Source organism: Arvicanthis niloticus, chromosome 3 (genome assembly GCF_011762505.2).
Source record: "Arvicanthis niloticus isolate mArvNil1 chromosome 3, mArvNil1.pat.X, whole genome shotgun sequence".
In the NCBI taxonomy this organism is placed as follows: Eukaryota; Metazoa; Chordata; class Mammalia; order Rodentia; family Muridae; genus Arvicanthis; species Arvicanthis niloticus.
In genome coordinates this window covers 60,200,007-60,220,078 of record NC_047660.1, presented here as the reverse complement: position 1 = coordinate 60,220,078, position 20,072 = coordinate 60,200,007, and positions in this window count along the sequence as shown.

The window sequence follows — 20,072 nt, the reverse complement described above, 5'->3', positions numbered from 1 at the left end:
CATAGAAGAATCCATGGAAAGTGGAGTGCTAAACACTATTTATAATAGCCAATAGGAGTGTACCAGTAGTTGCTCTAAGCCACTCACTGTCATTTATTAAAATTATCTCAAACCATTTCTTCTGGCCAATAAAGAAATACAATTTCCTTGTCTGTTACCCTAAACAATGTCAGGTGTTTAAAGTGATTGCTAACAAGTCTGTCTGCACATGAGGTGCTACTAGCCTTCTAATAATTCCTCTTCTGCACTTCTAAGTGTCTTTATGGTTTTCTGAGCCAATAAATAAAACTCACCAGACCAGACAGTGTTTATTGGAAGACAGGGAGGCAATGGGAAGAGGGATTATGAATAACTTCCAACTAGTACAACCAATTGAGCAGAAGAGTCTGAATATTTACTGGACTTGAAATATTGAACAAGGACTAGAAAGATTGCATTATGAGAAAGAAGCTCTACCTTGAAGCCACATTGACTGTTGAGAATGTAATGAGGGGGCACATGCAAGGGAGCAATGCAAGGCTGTACTCAGAACAAATATTGATGCCAATGACAGTCATGATGATGGGAATGGGGGTAAGGATGTGAGGATGCTGAGGATGAGGATATGGGGATGCTGAGGATGAGGATGTGGGGATGCTGAGGATGAGGATGGGGATTGTGAAAATGGTAGGAATGATTGAAGGGAATGGGCATGAGGGTCAGGGTGGTGACAGTGGTAGAGATGATAGTGATATAATGGCAATGGGATGAAGATAAGTGTGATGTTAACCTAGTAGTCATGAATGTGAATTTGTACAAAGATCTTGAATTCACTCCTGGTACCTTCAGCTATGTATTAAATACTGCCAAGATGTCTCTTGTTTGCTAGCACATGTTTTGGCCCTAAATATAAATGTTAATGTTAATTTTGTTTCATTCCCTGGCATCTCAGTCTTCAGCCTTTTTTAATTTCACTTGGATAAACACAGCCAAGTATTTTCTTCCAAAATACATCTACAGTACATCCAAGGGTTTTCCTGCAGACGGATTCCCAGAACATGGAGCAAAAACGAAAAGCTGTATTGTAAACAAAAGCAACATTATTTACAAAAACTCAACTGAAGACTGAGCAGAGGAAGAATGAGTCAGCCTCACTCCCCAACAACAGACATTCTCTGTGGTCTTGTGGTCTTCTTTTAAGCTCTGTCAGTTGTTTTCAAGTTTATTGTGCAGAAGAATCACCTGGTGGGCTTCCTAAATTGAAGATTCTTGGGCCCCACCTCCAGAGGATCTAATTCAGTGCCTAGGATGAGTCACTTGAAATTGCTTTTTAAAATCTTCATAAGATAATGAAGATGTGGTTTAGTCTGTGGAGCACATGGCATAGTAGCCATTAGCACTGAGCCCTGCTTACCATCTATCTTCTTAATGTCAGGACTACCACTCTGAAATTGAGATTCTATTGTGCCTAACGCAACAGCTGTGCATGGGACACTCCTGTCCTCAATATCTGCAGCTTTTAGTCCTTCCTCTTCTCCTATTGCCTCTGCTCACTGCTCTAGGGCTGCCGTGTTCCTAGACATAGAAAATCACCAAACAATGTTTTCAATTAGACAGATGTGATGATCAGTTATTTTAGAAGCATTTCATAACTGCCTACCAGGGGACATGTGGAGATTACAGTCTGGCTTTATAGGGTGTGTTCATGGCACTGGGCATCAGGGCCAATGTCAGTGCTTAGGAGTGCCCTCTGGGGTGCTCAGCTGTGGCCTCTTTGAAGTAGGCTCTTATGTAAAAGACATTGTTCCAGTCTCCTCTGTACTCTTTCTCACATCTTGGCAGTAGAGAGATACAGGGGCTATTACTATGAGAATTGTACAAGGCAGAGGAATACACTCACTTCTGTTCCAAGCTTTACTCACATCCTATATGAACCCGATATATTGAGATCTCTGACCCAAGAGGGATGAAGGCTCAGCTTATAAAGCACTGAAAAGAATTTTAAAGCATCACAAAAATTGTTGACCAGCAGACTTAAACATCCTTTCATAATTTAATGTTTAATTAGAAAAGCTTCTAGATTATATTAATTTTACCAAAATTAATGTTCTCTCATCTTAATTTTATTTGAGACTCCTCCATATTGATAATTGCCTCTCAGAGATAATTTCCAAGGCTGGTACCAGCTTTTAGATGAGGGAATCTGTAGAAACATGAACACACACACACACACACACACACACACACAAATGCCTTTTAACAATATAAGTAAGAATATTTTGAATAAAATACTATCTGAAATACAGAAATACATATTAAGTAAAACTAGAATATCATAGAAACAAGGGCACCTTGAAGGAGATGGAGTGTGTAACTAGAGCACTAGAGAGAGTCTATAGCACAGGGGATTTAAAGTTAATAGCTGAGAATTTTCAAAAGTGACAAAAGACCAGAATCAAAGACTAAGGAAAAACTATGAATCACAAGCAAATGAAAAGGCAAAGCACGTTTGTACATTTGGTACGTGGTAAAACTGCTAAAGCAAAAAGACAAAGAGAGAGGTTTTCAAAACATCCAAGGGAAAACACACATTACCTAACAAAGAACGATGCTGAAAGCTAAATTTCCAACTTAAATGACCCAAAGGTGCAGAAAATGAAATAACAATTTTAACAGGCTGAAAGAAAACAATTTCAAACCCAGAATCTTTTACAAACAGTTCTTTGAATAAAAGACCGTCACAGAGACTGGGGTGTTGATTGGCAGTAGAATATACAATGAAAGAAATGCCCAGAGTTCTTCAGGCATGGAGAATAATGGAATATGGAAGCATAGAACACTGAGAGTCAGGAAAGCAAAGTGACAAATTCGAGCGCTGGGTGGCTTCTGTTTTCTGTGTGACAGTAACAATACCATGGTTTGAAATAGACCTGAAAGTACATGGGGATCTGAAGTGCACAACACTGATGGTACCCATCACAGGGAAGGCAAAGTTAAGGAAGACATTATTATAAGCAGCTATGCAGAGGCGTCCAGTCAATCAGGGTCTCTGCTCATGTCTTAGAGGAGAGTCATGGTAACAGTCATGAAAGGCAGTATTTGTAATAAACTAAAAAAAGCACATAGAACAACAATGAAATCACAAGTATTTTAACTAAAACATTCAAGAGAAAAAAAATAATTCAAGAGGGGAATAAAATGAACTCACAGAGCTAATAGTGAGCAGTACAAGGTCAAACATGGCCGGAAAGGTCTTAACTGAAAAACAAAGATATTGTTAACAATCCCAATGTGTACAGTGTAGAAGGCATTCCTTATGGTGAGGACACTGAAGTCTACAACTAATGGTGGGCATGGGACAGCAAGTGACACTAAGCGATGTCACTGCACTGCTACCCTACTGTTGCAGCACTGAAGGCCACAGAGGACTAGAAACAAGCTACACTGCTGTTTCATCACTGAAAGGGCTAGAAATAAAAAAAAGTATGCCTAGAGCAGAAATGCTCAGTCTATATTCAGATTTATTTCTGATTTTATTTGCAAGCAATAGCATAAGGTTGAATGTATAGCAAAAGCTAAGAAAGTGGAAGGAGAAATAGACATTTGTGTTCCAATAAGGTATGTTAACACCTTCTTCACTTTTTCCTTGGTGAGGATGCGGTGGAAATTGACATAGTGTTCATCCACAGTTCATATTGGCCTTGAACTCTCTCAATAGGTAAAGATGACCATGGAGTTTCAATTCTTCTGCCTCTGCGTCCCAAGCACTGGGATTACAGATGAGGAGTAGGGAGGAAAGGAAGAGGGGGAAGGAAAATGGAGAAAGGAAAGGGGGAGGGATTAGGGAAAAGGACAAAAATCTAAGGGTTGGAAAACATTGGTGGGGATGGGTAGAAGTTAACGCCCTATGCACTGTGTGACTTGCTCTCTGTGACCATTGCGAAAAATTTGCATTATCTACCAAAAACTACCTGCATGCCACCTCTGCCACAAATGCCTTTATTACAAAGACACTACTTACAGTATTGTTGATGCAGAAAATTACACATCGCAGCGTGATTTATAAGAGCAGAAGACGGGGATTCACCTCTGAGTGCATCTGGTAAAATAAAGCAAAGAAATGCTTAAACATGCCTGTGAATGGAGATGTCAAAGAGAGGAGGTACAGGTACAGGACTCATACAAAGCATGCTGCCATTCTAGGAAAGAAGAAGTAGAAGACAATAAGGGGAGGTGGCAGTACATTTTGTGTTGTGAATATTTCAGGAGGGATGGGGGACATAGCAATCAGGTTCTTTTTGATATAAGATAAACAGAACAATTTGTTTTGAGAATATGTATATGTTTGCAGCACTTGGAATCTATTTCTACTGAAAATGTGTATGGAACTGAAATTTAAACTAGACCAGACGGTCCATGTCCTTGTGTGTTGACAGTAGCAATGTTACAGAAAGTCGCTGAGTCTGGAGGATGTTCAGGGGAAAAGGTAGAGAGAACGTGTACGTGTGGATAAAAGCTAAGTGTGAGGCAGGCTGGTGACATTTTCTTCTATTTATTCTAGACTTTTAAACCATGTGACTTCAGTGCATCTTAGCATAAAATAAGCAAATAAAACCAAATAGGAATAAAGCTAACATTCACACAGTAGGAGGACTAAAGCCACATGTCTTTAGTTGAGGTTTTATTTTTATATTGCTTATAGTGCTACCAGCCCATCGATCGCTTTACTATCTGAAATCATGTCTACAACTCAGAGAGAGCTGCTGCAGCCTGTGATTTTCATACTTTCACAGTACACTGAGTCTGAGGACTTGTTGCTTCCACTTTACGGTGAAAAATAAAATAAAACATCTGAGGTTTGGGATAGAGAATAAAAGTGTCATGAAGTATTATTCTTTAGAAAGCAGGCTCAGCTAAGCTTTTGAAATCTTCCCAAATCTTCTCAGTCTTTTGACAGCTTCTCAGATAACTCAAATGGCCAGTCAGACATGTTGCTGTGGTAAGCACCAGGTGGGGAAAAATCAAAGGGGAGGGTGGCAGGGGACTTGTTAGTGTGACAGGCTCCGCTCCACACCTGGCAGGCGTGCGAGCACACATGCGCACACACCCTCTCACACACACAGATGCACGTGCATGTGAGCCAGGTACCAAAGTAATTCAAGATTTTCCTAATGGTTAGAAACATGAGTGCTTACTCTAATAAAACAAAGACAATCTAATCCAAGCAGTGGGGGAAATAAAAGTACAATATTGAGTAACTCTGTGGACCCATGGTCAGTCTCTCTTTAAATAACAGTGGAAAAGGAGTACAGTGAATTATTAACCTATAACATGAATTTCTCCACTGTGCTCTTTAGTTTAAACTTGACTTTCATTTACCCTAGCCTCTGTTTTTCAATAAAAAGTGTGACAAGCTTGCAGTCTCTTTAATTGATGTGTCAACAACTTTACTGTTTTCTATCCAGACCCAATCTTTTTCTCTCTCTGCTAGTGCTAGGAATTGAACCCAGGACATTAAACGTGCCACCACTGAGCTACACTGCCAGTTCTTCTTCTTCTTATTATTATTTTTTTTAGTATTATTAAATGGCTTACTTTAAGAAGTCCTGTAATATGAATCAGGAGAGATATTTTTAAGGAGAAAACTAGTTTTGAAGATATTATTGCTTAGCAAAATTGTAGGACAGCCAAAAGTGTCATTTTGAAAGTGGAGTTTATAAAAAACATCTTCAGCCGTAGAGTCCTAATCAGCTGAGAGATTTTCCACCCTCCAACCCCATGCCAGCTGGCTTGGGTAGCCACAGATTTTTTTTTTTCCTTTTTTGGCAAGTGGTCAAATACAACATACATTTTGAGCAGCTGGATTAACCTAACAGCTCTTACGAGAGCCCTTTCATCTGTTTTACAGAGATAGAAGGCTTCAATTTAATTATAGTCTGACTGGAAAACACATACATTTCTTCCTAATCAATAGGCTTACAACAGAAACATGTAACTCAGATTCTAAGTGCAATCTTTTAATAAGAGTGAACTCTCATATATTTATCATTTCCTTTTGTACATATGTTTTATTATTTGATTTTTTTACTGGCCTCATGGTTGCCTTTTCATTAAAGTAACACTCAAAGTCACAACGTGACACAGAATTAGACAGCCCTGTAATGAAACGCTAAAATTCTTAGCTTAGCATGCAGTTGGTTTTTTTGTTTGTTTTTATTTTTTCTTCTGTCTGAGTTTATAATCAAAACAGTATTGGACTTTTTAAAAATTTCACAGTCACCATGATGATGGTATTTGCAGTGTTCTAAATGAGAACCATATGCTCTTCCCTAACCTATTTAACAGTGGTGGCCAGATGTTTGAACAAATTATGAAAGACAGCTCCCAGCTTATCCTAACAGTTAAGCCTAATGCTAGCCACTCACTTGCTCTCACAATCTGTCCTCACTTCAACTAACAGGGGAAAAAATGTCTACCTTTAGCAATCTATGTGTCTGGGACTTTCGTTTTTCCTCAACTTCAAATGACAAACATTCCGAGAAGTGGGGAAAGTACCTTTAAAACATGTATAAAAAACCAGCAAAAAAACATGAGAGTGAAACCCTAGTACTCAAGAGACTAAGGTGGAAGGATCATGAGTTCAAGACCAGCTTGAGCTACTTAGAGAATTTCAGTCTAGCCTAGGCTACAGAGGACTTTATTTTTGACAGAGAAAGAGGGAGAAAGAGAGAGAGAGAGGGAGAGGGAGAGGGAGAGGGAGAGGGAGAGGGAGAGGGAGAGGGAGAGGGAGAGAGAGAGAGAGAGAGAGAGAGAGAGAGAGAACCATAAAAACCAATAATTACTACAAAATTTTAAGTGGTAGTTGACTCTTAAAATACATGTAATATTATGATATGGTCATTCTGTACTGTGGAGAAGCTTTTCTATATGGTGGGCATAACATTAAATGAAGAAAGACTACCAACAAGTTAATAAGATAAGATGGAATGCTAAAATTTTTCAAAGGAAAGAAAAATGGGGGAGGGGAGAATGAATGAATAAGGGTGTCAGTGGTGAACTAGTGGCAACATGGTAAATTTAAACTTAACTGTATGCATTAAATGTAAGTGGTTGAAAATTGTAGTTAAAAGAAGCAGAGACCAAGGCTGGGAGATTCTTCAGTGTATAAAGTGCTTGTTACAGTGTAAGAATCAGAGTTCCTATCTCTAGAACCTACACAAATTCCAAGTGATCATGAACACCTGCCCATAATTCCTACACCAAGAAAGAAGAGTCTTGGAATCATTAGAGCAAGCAAGCTGCCCAGCTAGACTAGCCATATAAGTGAGTTCTAGGTTCAATTTCAACCCAACCTACCTCAATGAATAAGCTAAAACCACCCTTGATGTCAGTCTTGGGCCTCCACATGCACACATATCACTGAACATAGTTTCATTATCAGGCAACTTGCTGATTGATTCAGCAACCTGGAACACAGCGCCTGCCACATGAGAGCACCACCAACTATATTCAACGGCACAGGAAAACACATCAAGATAGACCAACAATGAGCACACCATCAATTCTCAATACATGGAAATGAATCCAAATCACACAGCTGATATTCTATGATGAAAACTGGATAAAATTAAGAGTCAAATGATAGAAATGGTACAGATAAATTCAAAATTGTTTGGAAACTAAGGAAAAACTTTTTGAGTTGCTCATATGTAAAATAAGAAACAGCCTGAGCTGAAGAAATGGCTCATTAATTAGTATGAGAACCTGATTTTATTCTCCAGCATCCATGTTAAAGTCAGGCGTAGCTCTTCATTCCTGACACTTTGGCATTGATGAATAGAGATCACTGCAGATTCAGCCAAACCTGAACTATGAACTTTGGGTTCAGTGAGAGACGCTATCTCAAGGCAATAAGGCAGGGAGAGCAATAGGGGAAGACATGTGACTCCTTCCTCTGTCCTCCACATGTTTGCACATGGGTGCATACACCTGCAGATTCATATGCATGACCCCAGTGTGCATAATACATACAAACTAAAAAATTAGCAAAAGAGAATGTATCAAAACCCTGTGTGATGCTGCAAAGCATGATCCCAACTGCAAGGATCTGCCATCAAGATGGGCACTTTTACCTTCAGGACATAGAAGTGCAATAACATGAGGAAAAATAGAGACTTTATAAACCTGACATCAATATAACATGGAAACAAGAGACATTTCTGGAAAGAGCCAATAAAAGCCAGTGCAGCCAACCAGGAAAACAGAAGAGCTGAAATGAATTATTAATATCAGAAACGTTTATGCCAGCAAACTTGACGACTGGGACAAAGCAAACAAATGTCTTGAAAGGCACAGTTACCTTAGCTGACAGAAGAAAACCAGGCATCTAACAGGCTTATCTTCACTAAAAGAAATAAATATGGCAATAAAAAACATATGTAAAGGAAAATTTTAGCACTGAGTAGTAACGTAGGCAAAGGAAAATGCTTCTAGCTACCAGAATAAAGTGATTCTGTGGCACGCACACACACACACACACACACATACACACACACACACACACACACACACACACACACACACACACACACACTTTTAATGACTTAAAGGGACAAGAACCTTCCAGAGTATTTAGAAACTGCAGGAAATCGTGTTCTCAAGAAAAGAGGACAAGGATAAGGAGACAAGCCCTTGTAACTTCTGGTGTTAGGTGCTTAGCATCCTATATGGAGGCTCCTACAGAGAGTAGTGGAGGAGCTGGAGAGATGGCTTGGTATTTAAGACCACTTGTTGCTATTGCAGAGGATCTAAGTTTAAATCCCAGAACTCACAAGGTGGTTTCAAAGTGTTCACAATCTAGTTCTAGGGGAATTGACATCCTCTTTTTACCTCCTCTGGAAGCAAGCATTATACAGGTGAGACATTGGCACATGAAATGAATAAAATGATTATAAAAATTTTAAGAGGATGTTAACAATGGAAAAGCCATGGCATGAACTGGTCAAAGTGTGGGATGTCAAAGGTTAAACTTTCCAAAATATTGAAATGTTGGGTAAGGTAGAGTTTAACAGCCAAAGAACGTCAGAAGGACAAAGACACGAAATCTGAGTACCAAATCTGCCTAACTTGCTAACTGTCAAAAAATTACTGGGGCTTAGGCAAGGTGCCCAAGGGCCCAGCACACAGGCAGAAAGACACCAGAAAGGAAATCACTCTCTGGAAGAGGCATAGGACTAATAACTGTTTTCTTCAGTTCAACCCAGTCCATTCTGCTGGACTTTGTGGCACATAAAGCAGACAGAGGAATCCAACAGCTTAATACAGCAGACACAGAGCATGAGTCCAGAAGAATGGCTTTGTATGCAAGAGAACCACAGAGCAGGAGCTCACAGACAAAAGGAGAACCCTACCCACATCCTCTGCTAACCACCAGAGACCAACAGACATCACAGGGGTCAGGGTAAAACTTAGCAGGTGGGAGTCAGAGAAATAGATGTGGTACAGCATCAGCTGTGTAATGAGAGTAAAAAGCATTGGAATCTAGAGCTTTGAGACGTCAAACAACCAAAAGACACGACAACTCCACATTATAAGTCATGCAATAAAACATATGAAGGGGGAGGTAGGAACTAGCCAAAAGATTACTAAAGGATGGGGCTAAAGAGATGAGTAGAGAGATAGTTCAGTGACTAAGAGTGTGCACTGTTCTTACGGAGGATTGAAGTTTCATTTCCAGCACTACCTGTAACTCCAGCTCCGGGATAATGCCCTCTTTTGGCCTCCATGGGCATTGCACTCACATGCACATAATTCTACACAGATGCACAGATGCATATGCACACATACATATATACATAATTAAAAATAATACAGTAAAACTTTAAAATGTATTGTGCCGTTAAACGGACTAATGAGATGGCTTAGTTGGTAAAGGCATTTGCTACCAATTTGACATGAATTTAATTCTTGGTGGAAAGTGAGAATTGACTTCTGCAGGTTGTCCTGTAAACTTCACATACATACTATCACACACACACACACACACACACACACACACACACACCAAATAAATGAATGTAATAAAACTTTAAAAATATCATAGACATAAAAGGGAAAACATTAATAATGGTAAGAGTTTCATTGCAACCATGAGATAGAATACCCACAAATAAAATTTCATGTACATATATGATGTATGGTATAATTATAAATATAAAAGGGCCCAGCTGACATCACACATTCTGTTACTAAGCAGAAAAATGGCAAACAGAAAGCAAGGTCTGAGAGCCAACAAGCAAAACAGATTTTAGAGAAACTTCTTTTCCTAGCATGTTTATGGATATAAGTCCCCTGGAAGATACCACCATCCAATTCAAACACATGAGTTTCTCTAAAAACCAAAAGAGACAAAACAGAGAGGGCACAGGAAGAGATCTGATGCAGGCCAAAGGGCAATAGATTTCTAAGAAAAAAAATGAAGAAAAGAGGGAGGGAAGCAGGGAGGGAGGGAAGACAAGATGGGGAGTTCTTATAATGGCCTCTGTTTTCCAAAGGACTAACATCAACTGTGAAATGAACAAGAACTGATTCTAGAAAATGCCAGTAAACCATACAAATCTTGAAGGTAGGGGCTGCCAAGGAGGACAGGAGAGGCTGGGGGCACTGGTGGTTCTGTATCTTCAATTTTTATATAGTTTCTCTGATATAAACACTGTAAAAACTCATTGAAGAGTATATATTAAGTAGTCAGTGATGGATGAATTATTTCCCAATCAATTTTTCATAAAAAGAAATAAAGCCATGAACAAGTTGTAGAACCCTCATCCCCAAAACATGGTTAATTGTGAGAAATATCTCTGATGACATCTGGAGTCTACATGAGTCTATCCTAAGAGCTAAGGACAAACAGGCAGTGTCCCATGTCTATATAGACTGACTTCCATCCTTGAAGCCACAAATTCAAGAACATAGCTGTGGAAGGTCTCTGAATTTTTTTTTTCAAAATACCCAGTGTTTGGTTTTTAAAAAATCATTATAGTAAGAGAAGAGAAAATCACTATCACAAAAGACCAAAGACTAATACTATTATGATTCAATGCGAATTTTAGATCTTAATGTACTGGGGCTGAAGAGATGGCTCAGTGGCTATGAGCGCTTACTGCTCTTGCAGTGGTTCACAAGCACCTGCAACTTTTGTTCTAGGCCATCTGGTGCCCTCTTCTGGTCTCTTGTGGCTCCCACAGGTAGACAATGCACATAAACAAGCATGCATACACCTAAATGAAATAAAAACTTCAAGCATCAAAAATAAATTGAAAGAGGACAACAGAGTTCCAAGATATAAATGACTGTGTGTAGACTATCACCAGAGAACTGGGTTCTTGATTTCTTGCTCATACTAATTTAAATGTACAGTTGTGCCAATATGTGTGATGGCAGATTAGACACAGTGAAGAAGAGAACTGTGGGGCAGTCATCTGTGAGAAATAATGCTCAGAGAGCAGGACATGTTAGGAAGAAAAGAAGTGGCAGGCACAGAAGATGAAGCACAGTGGGGCATGATAAAAATGCCCAGAGGATGTCAACAGAAGTCAGGAGAGCAAGAAAAGATGCAATAGCTGAAAACGCAAGTCAGTCTGCTCCAAGATGGATAAAGGCTAATGCCATAAGACAGACAGCATTCCAACATGGCTCCCAACTGCCTCCTTGAGAATACAAGCCTCGTAAGAGCCTCTCTGGAATGCTGGTGGGCTTGCTTGTGTCTTTGTTTCCCTTGGTTTTGAGCCTTTCATAAAGATTATGTACTAAGACAAGACAGGCACTGGTTCATGAGTTTTGACAAAATGCATCTGACCACATCAATATTCAAATTGTAGGACAATGCATGACTAAATTTACTGGGTCTCTTCCAAGTCATCCATTTGTGAGCAAGTCCCTCCCCTAACCTTTCAATCAACATTGTAAATGCAAATTTAGGATAGCTGTATACTCCATGAACTATGCCCACAGTCATTGAGAAAGGGTTGCTTCTATCCATTGTGACATATGTAACATATCTTATTCTCAAACCTGCATGTTCTGTTAGCAGTCTAGCTGCATAAGCTTCATTTTGCCTAGTACTTAAGCTCACTCAACCATTGAACACTCAACCTTCGTGAAGTCTTGTTTATATTTAATTGATTTCTGGGATAGTACATAGCTAATCCTGTTAATGTCACTCTGTGTAGCAATTCAGTTTCATTTCATACATATTAAATTCACAATAAATTAAATTACAGATTCATTTTAGTTCTAGAAATTGAACCCGGATCCTTGTGAATGCTAAGCAGGTGCTCCACCTCTGAGCTACATTCTTACCCTTGGTTTTCTGAGACAGGGTTCTACATATAGCCAGCGTTGTCTAGAGCTCTTATGTAGTCCATGGTGGTTTTAATCTTGCAGTCTCCTTTCCTTTGACTGTAGGGTAGTAGAGTCATAAGTGTTACAAGTCTGTGCCCACATACTTATCTGGTTTCATTATTTTGGCGTTATGTTTCACTCTTAGAGTAAATACCTTTAAAAATTACTATATTTCCCTACTAATTACATATCCTATTCCTCTGGAGTTTTGGATTAGTTTCCCTTGGGCATACAGCACATACATTCACATAGGGTATAGGACCTTTGAAGCAATGCTAATTCCCATGTTCTTTCTCTTGAGCTATTTTACACCTTCATTTTAATTTTTATGTGCTCTATAAATTATATGTGTCTGATGAGTTTATTTTTTAAAGATTTATACATTTTTATCTTATGTATATAAGATATAAGATAAAATATAAGACATAAGATAAAGATGTCTTTTGCATGTCTGTATGTTTACCAGATGCATGCAGTACCAGAGGAGGCCAGAAGAGGGCTCTGAAGCTGGAGCTACAGATGGTTGTGAGCCACCATGTGGGTACTGGGAAGACAATCTAGGTTCTCTGTAAAAGCTCTTAACCACTGGGACATCTCTCCCTCTACCCTGTAATTGTTTTATGCTACAGATTTTTCTTACAATAAATTTAAAGCTATGGCAAATAAAATATAGATTTATGATTACTGGATTTTTAAAAGTTTATAAGCAGATGATGCAGAAGAAAATGTTTCAATGCAAGCTTTTCTTCTTGTAGAAATTATAGTTTGTGTAATTCTAATTTTGAATTCTCACTAGTGCTCTCTCTCTCTGTCCATTTGATTTTTTTATTGTTACTCTTTCCTCATCAATGATCTCTATTTAAGAAAGTTTGGATGCTTTTAACTTAAACTTTCTTCCATTTCCCTTTTTTAAAAAAATAAGAATAGAAGATTTGAATCATCTGAGATAAAAAGAAAATCTACTGCATTTCTTTACCCTTCAGATCACAGCTACACCAGAAAACTCAGTTAATTCAATCAGCTATTTAGAGCTATTCTAAAATTGATAAAAATAAAACATTAAAAATTACTTTAAAAATCATAGTAGAAATCCACTCAATAGGCCCTTACAACCTTACAAGGTCAGAGTATTTGAGGAAATGACTGTGACTTTTGGATTTGTTCAAAACACATGGCAAAATATAAGACATAAAAATGGCTATACTTGTATGAATTTAAAAACTATTTTAGAAAGGTCCCCCTACTACAATTTTTTCGCTACTACAATTGCTTATAATAAAAATAATTAATTTAATTTATAATAAAAATTCTGGAGTATGGTCTCTCTCTGGGCATTTTCCAGGTTTCTGAACACAGTCGTTGGGAAGCTCTGGCTGAGGCGCATGGCTCCTCTTTGCAGAGGTTCTGCATGGCCTTCCCAGATCAGTCTGCACTTGCTGAGACTTGTTACTATGGGGCTCAATTCCTTGTTTAGAAATAAATTCTTCTCTTCTCCTATAGATTTTGTAAAATAAACACAGCCATGAATACAAATTTTCTTTATTTTCCATAGCATGAAACTGATTGGCTTACATGCTATAATTTCCTTGCTATTGTGCAGAAGCCAATATAATTCTAGACTCACAGTCCAATGTGAACATCACTGTAGACTATACGGATCCACAGTGCCACATAAAAATGTCATTTGCTCACAAGTTTTTATTTATTTTATATTGCCTCCACTTGTAATGGGGCTATTTATTTAACTTTCTTCATATGTCTTAATGTTGACAAAAATGTTTTAAGTCATATGTAAAAAGCAAATTTCCACTAAACAGAAAATGTTAAGAAAAAATTTTCCATGCACTTGAATTCCTCGAGTACCAATCTGCTTATAGCCCCATCATTCTAGAGCTGCAGCTGCAGGTCTTGTGATCTCTCACCATCACCAGGAGATCTGCTTGTTTGTTATTCTTTTAACTTTTTAGTCTTTATTTCATCCATCTTGAATTTTCAGCTATATCTAATTTTTATCACTATGGTCACTCATCTTTAAGTCTATAAACAAAGTATCAAGTTTCTGATAACTCAGCTGAAGGAATTCTTGTTTCTGGTGTTGTGTTTTCACCTCTTGGTTCTATAAGGCTTCTTCTCAAGCCTTTTGGTTTTCTCATAACCATGTTCTTCTTTCCTATCACTCAGTTCCTGATTCTGAGATCAAGAACAGTTGTGAAAGTGGCTCACCATCTGTCTCTAATGACTGGCTTCTCTCCTGGTTATTAGTCAGACCTTCCTCTGTAGTATTTCATCAGATGGTAGTGATTATGGCTGTCCTGTGACGCTTCTTAGATTTTGTTGTATTCTCTCAAATAGTATTTTTTTTCTTAGCATATAAATAAATTAATTAGAACCAGTTAGGTTAATTTAAGATTTTCTCTTTGGGTCAGGACTGGAGAAGACCTCAGTCTATAACTAATTTAGATACACAGGTGAAGCACCAAACTCTAAAGAAGTCTGCCCTTGTCCCATGACACAGTGCACTAACACCCTGGTGAAGTCAGAAACTGCTTTTAACTTTGTTTGAACACTGAGGATATTCCTAAGAGTTCTTTTGTGTCTGTTGGAAGTTATCACTGAGATATTCAGAATTCCCTCTCTGGAGCCTCTGGGATCTTCTATTATGACTATTTTCTTTGTCATACCCCTTCCTGTATGCTGTAAAAATGGGGCCTCCCTGGATTTCCAGTTTGCTCTCCTCTACCCAGACAGAACACCACACTCTGTTTAAGTTCCCCTTTTATTCTGTGGTCTAGAAGCCGTCTCCAGACTGTAGGCAACAAAGCCAGGGGGCTCTTTCTTCTCCTTTAGTCTGGTTTATACTGAAGTTGTGAGTGTATGGTTGGAAGAGGCTGTTAATTCCAAGTTCTCTCACTGTGTCTTTATTAGAACTTACTTGAATCCATTTTGAAGTAATAAAACAACAATTCTAAAACCACAAAAATTCTATAATTTGGTCTCTACAATTCAAAGCCATCTCCATTCCTTTATAGATTCTTACATTTCTCCTTTGTGTTTTTGAAATGTGATCTTATGCTTTGCCGATGGTAACGACCCAGGCACATCCATTAATGTCCTGACCTGGGGCATCATATTTATCTGGAACTAAGAACCATGTTGAAGTTTAAGCTATACACCATTAAATTCCTGTAGACTCACTTTTACAGCTGTATGTGCATCCCACATACTAGCTTCATAGAGAGCCGTCGCCACAAAAGAAAGGCTGGAAAAGTGAAGGTATGAGAGGCGAAGGATGGGAGGAAAGCTAATAGGGTCAGAACGTGACAGAGTCACAGGAGCTAAAACACAGCACATGTGCTTCCCGTTCGGAGTGCTTTCCCACATCCTGTGTGTTCTGTACCATGCAGGTGACAGGACCACCCTCTAGTGGGATAAAGAAGCATGCCAGTTAGCTAAATCCAGTGTGCTTTGCCTTCAAAAGAAGGGGGAAAATATGACACGTATTTTTTTTCTTTGTTTCCCTTAAGAAGTTTTACTTCAAAATATAGTCATTAAGAGAATGTTAAACTTCTCGAGGTTGTTTTCCAACATCCTCAGTGCTTCATTTGGATAATCTTGATAAAATAGATAAGACAGGTCCATAATCTTTCTTACAGATACCGAAGCCAAGGTTTATTAAGTGCCTACCTGAGTCAGCTCTATAACAAGTGCTGTGATCAACCTCACAGGGCTGCTCAGGCGTTCCTTGCCCCATGATAGCAATGGCAGAAGTTACTATGGCCCAAAGCTCCCTGTGTTTTTAATAACCCACCCCACCCTGTGTTTCTAATAACCCACTGAAATGTTCCTGTTTTCATTGTTGAAGCTTATTGCTAGTAGATAATAAAATGGTTTGAGAGAAATATTTTTAAATACTACTTTCTTATGTATTCTACACATCAAAATAAATAAAGCCCTTGTTGATAAAATTGCAAAAGATTTTAAAAAGTGTCCCCTTAAATTAAAAAGAGAGAAAAAATACAGAATCCCAGCCTCTTCTGGATGATAGCATGTCTCCAGTAAGCTTTAGAAACTGTCTACTTTGGGGGTCTTAGGAAAATACCTAAATGCCTGTTTGCTTTCACAGTGTGAATTTACCCAGAGACTCCATCCACTTTTTCTATTTTCCCAAAGAATCTTTTGGGCCCAATTGTTCCTTGTGGCTTATTTGTTTGTTTGTTTATTTGTTTGTTTTAGTGGCTAAGACAGATATTAAGACCAAGCCAATCACCTAGCTTCTAATTTTATCTCATCACCTCAAAGACATATTTTTACACCTATTACCTAACAGGTAATTAGAGAGAATGGTAGTGTGGTTTGGTGGTTAGATGCTTGGCTGGAGGATTAAAGAACTTGATCTTTGGACTCCCACCACTTGAGCTGACTCTATGTCATTGGGTTAACACTTGAACCCATACATATGCTACATTCCCAAATGGAAAACCAGCACTTCATCAGAGGTGAGAGGGTAGCATTACCAGAATAAAGCCATTGTGAACTTGCCTTGAATGCTTTATTTTGAGATTTTATAATCAATGGCAGAGTTTTGACAGCAGTCATTAAGAGCCTGGGGCCTGGACTGAGTAAGAGGTGAACTCTCTGGTTGGCTTTGGCTTACTCTTGAATGCCAGTGACTCCAGAAGATTTGCTGAATTTCCGAAAACAACCTAGTTTCTAAAGAAAGTTGAAGGTGTCAACTTTTTTTTTCCCTTTTCACTAAATCTGTAATGATTTCTACATGGTGGTATCCTAATATATTTTACTCAATTTGAAATATTAGCAGGTTTGGAGAGAAAGGGCAGAATAACACATTTTTACTTCTGCCCAGTATCCACCCCAAAATATATTGGAAATTTTTAAAAGAAATAAGCATAGATCATAATTCATCTGACCTAAAATTAGAATAAGAGCCAAGTTCATACTTTGAACTCCAGAAGATATTAATCATTAATAAAGTATTTTGAACCAAGTTGAGAAAGAACATCACGAACTTGTCAAATAACTACTTTTAAGCAAAGTAAACTTAATGAGAATAGACAATTTTGATGGTTGCTAATTGTGTTCTCAAAAATATTTTATATTATGAAAGTTTTACTCATGAAAAATCATAGAAAAATTCACTTTCTACATGGGATATTAAGAAAATATAATTCCATGAAAAGAAAGGGTGTGTCTAAACAACAAAACTGCACAGAGAAGAAAATATCAACACATAAAACATGAGCAAAACTGATCTTGGAGAAAATAAATTTAATAATGAGGAGATCTGAGGCAATCAGAATATAAGGAGAGCTTAAAAACACAACCATAAATAGGTTTTAAAAGAAAAAGAAAACCTTCAACTTCAAAGTAAGCAAAGAATTCTAATAGTCCTCCTCCAAAGATGATGTCTGTATGGCCAGAGAAAAACTCTCCAACACTAGTCATTATGGACACATAATGAAAACCACAGAAAGACTCCACTTCACACACATAAGGATGCTGAAAGAAAGGGGACAATTGTTGTTGAGGACCTGGAAAACTTGGAATTCTTATACATTGCCTATCAGACTTTTAACTGCTAAAATTACTTTGATAAACAGGAGAGCTGAAAACATCCAACCCTGCAAAACATGTGCTAAAATGTTCACAGAAATGTAATACAGGAGTAGAAAACATGGAAGCAATCCAAGCCCCAGTAAAAAGTGAATGCATATGTATATACATACTTACATACATACACACACACACACACACACACACACACACACACGTCCCTAAATATAACCTGCTTGGTTTATACAGTATTACTTGTATGTGTGTTTTCAGGGCTGACTATTTGGCACAAGAAAACCATTTGGTATGCTTTGCCATAGGAAAGACCAGCTCTCCTGTGCATAGCTTTCCTTAAGTTGCCTGTAAGTATTTAGGGGTGAGGTCTTTGGGATTCTTCCTGTCCATTTGCCATATCCTTGGTGTCACCCTTGCTCAGCTCACACTTAAGCAATCATGTGGGTAATTTATGAGTGTGGCTTCTGTTATTACTAGAAATTCAGTTACCTAGTAAACTCCCTGACACTCTGATTCTTGGAACTTTCTGGTACCTCTTCCTCAATGTTCCCCTAGCTTTGGGTGTGAGAATGTTTTGTAGATATATCCACTGGAGACACAGCTCTGCATTCTGGTTGATTATGGTTTTCTATAGTCTGTCTGTTGTTAAAAGAAGAAGAAGAAGAAGAAGAAGAAGAAGAAGAAGAAGAAGAAGAAGAAGAAGAAGAAGAAGAAGAAGAAGAAGTTGTTTCCCTAACGAGAAGTGAAAACTACACTTATCTGTGGGTATATAAGCAAATGTTTATAGATTGCAAGAAATTATGCTAGTTTAGCAAATTAATAGTTGTAGATTTTCCTCCAATATATGTGATTTCACTCTCATTGAGTAGTTAACTACAGTTCCAGTACTAGACATGGTTTCCCTATGAGAAGTGGATCTTAGGTCCAAGTACAGAGCTGTTAGTTACTACAGAAGTATGTGTACCACTTCCTTCCTTTGGAAGCTTGCATGGTACCATGAAAACTAGTCCTCAGAGAAGGGACATTGATGTCAGTTCCATCTCAGGGTCTATGGACCCTGTTTTTGAAGTGCATAGGTCTCAAGCAATAGAAACTTGCCTTATATCTCTGGGGCATAAGCAAGAGCAAAAGCAAGAGTTTCTGGGGTTTTTGGGGGTGCGGGGTGTCTCTTGGTTAGCTCTGGCCAAGAACTCAAAAGGGTTTCTTTTTTTTTTTTTGTCTAGCATTACAGTTTATGTTAGATGGCCTTTGGCTCTTGGCTGGAGCATCATGGGAAAAGTTCATTAAAACCATATATGTATATAATGTACAAGGAATTATGTATATTATAGGTCATCTTAACTTTAAGTAAGTAGTTAATAGCGTGATTTCTTGTGGCTTCTTTAGACTATTGCTTTATCCCCCACTTCTCCTAGATTACCCTCCTTCTCTGTAAAAAGCACACCCTTTCCCACTTTCCTGATGAGATCACTTGTAGAGAGAATCTCTTGTGTGCTATATGAACGCATCACCTGTCAATAAAAAGCTGATGTCCCATCAGCTGAGGCAGGAAATAGAAAGTGGGATCTGGTAGAGAGAGAGGAATTTGGGGATAGAGTCAGATGTGGGAATAGATTCACCCTGAGCTTTGAGGAGATAGACATATGAAACTCAAGAGAGGTAACCAGCCATGTAGCACTCATAAAATAGAATAAACATGTTAAGTTATCAGCCAGTTGGGAAACAAGCCAAAGCTTGTGGCCTAGGTATTTATTCATAAATAAAAATCATGAAAAAATAATTTATTCATAAATAAATAATAATTCAGAGTCATTATTTTGGGAATTAGGGCATGGGTGGGAAAGCCTGAGGTTATGATCACTTGTATCCTGCTATATGCCTCTATTGCTAGACACACCCCCATCCCATTCTACTTTCCTGGTTTCTATAGCACTACAGGCTATGTACTAACATCTGAGGATCTGGAGCTAGAAGTCTCCAATGAGAGAGAATGATGTTTGTCTTTCTGGGTCTTAGCTAACTCACCCAGTGTAGTCTTTCCTAGTTCCATTCATTTACCTTCAGTTTTCATGATTTAATTTTTCTTTACATTGTGTGTGTGTGTGTGT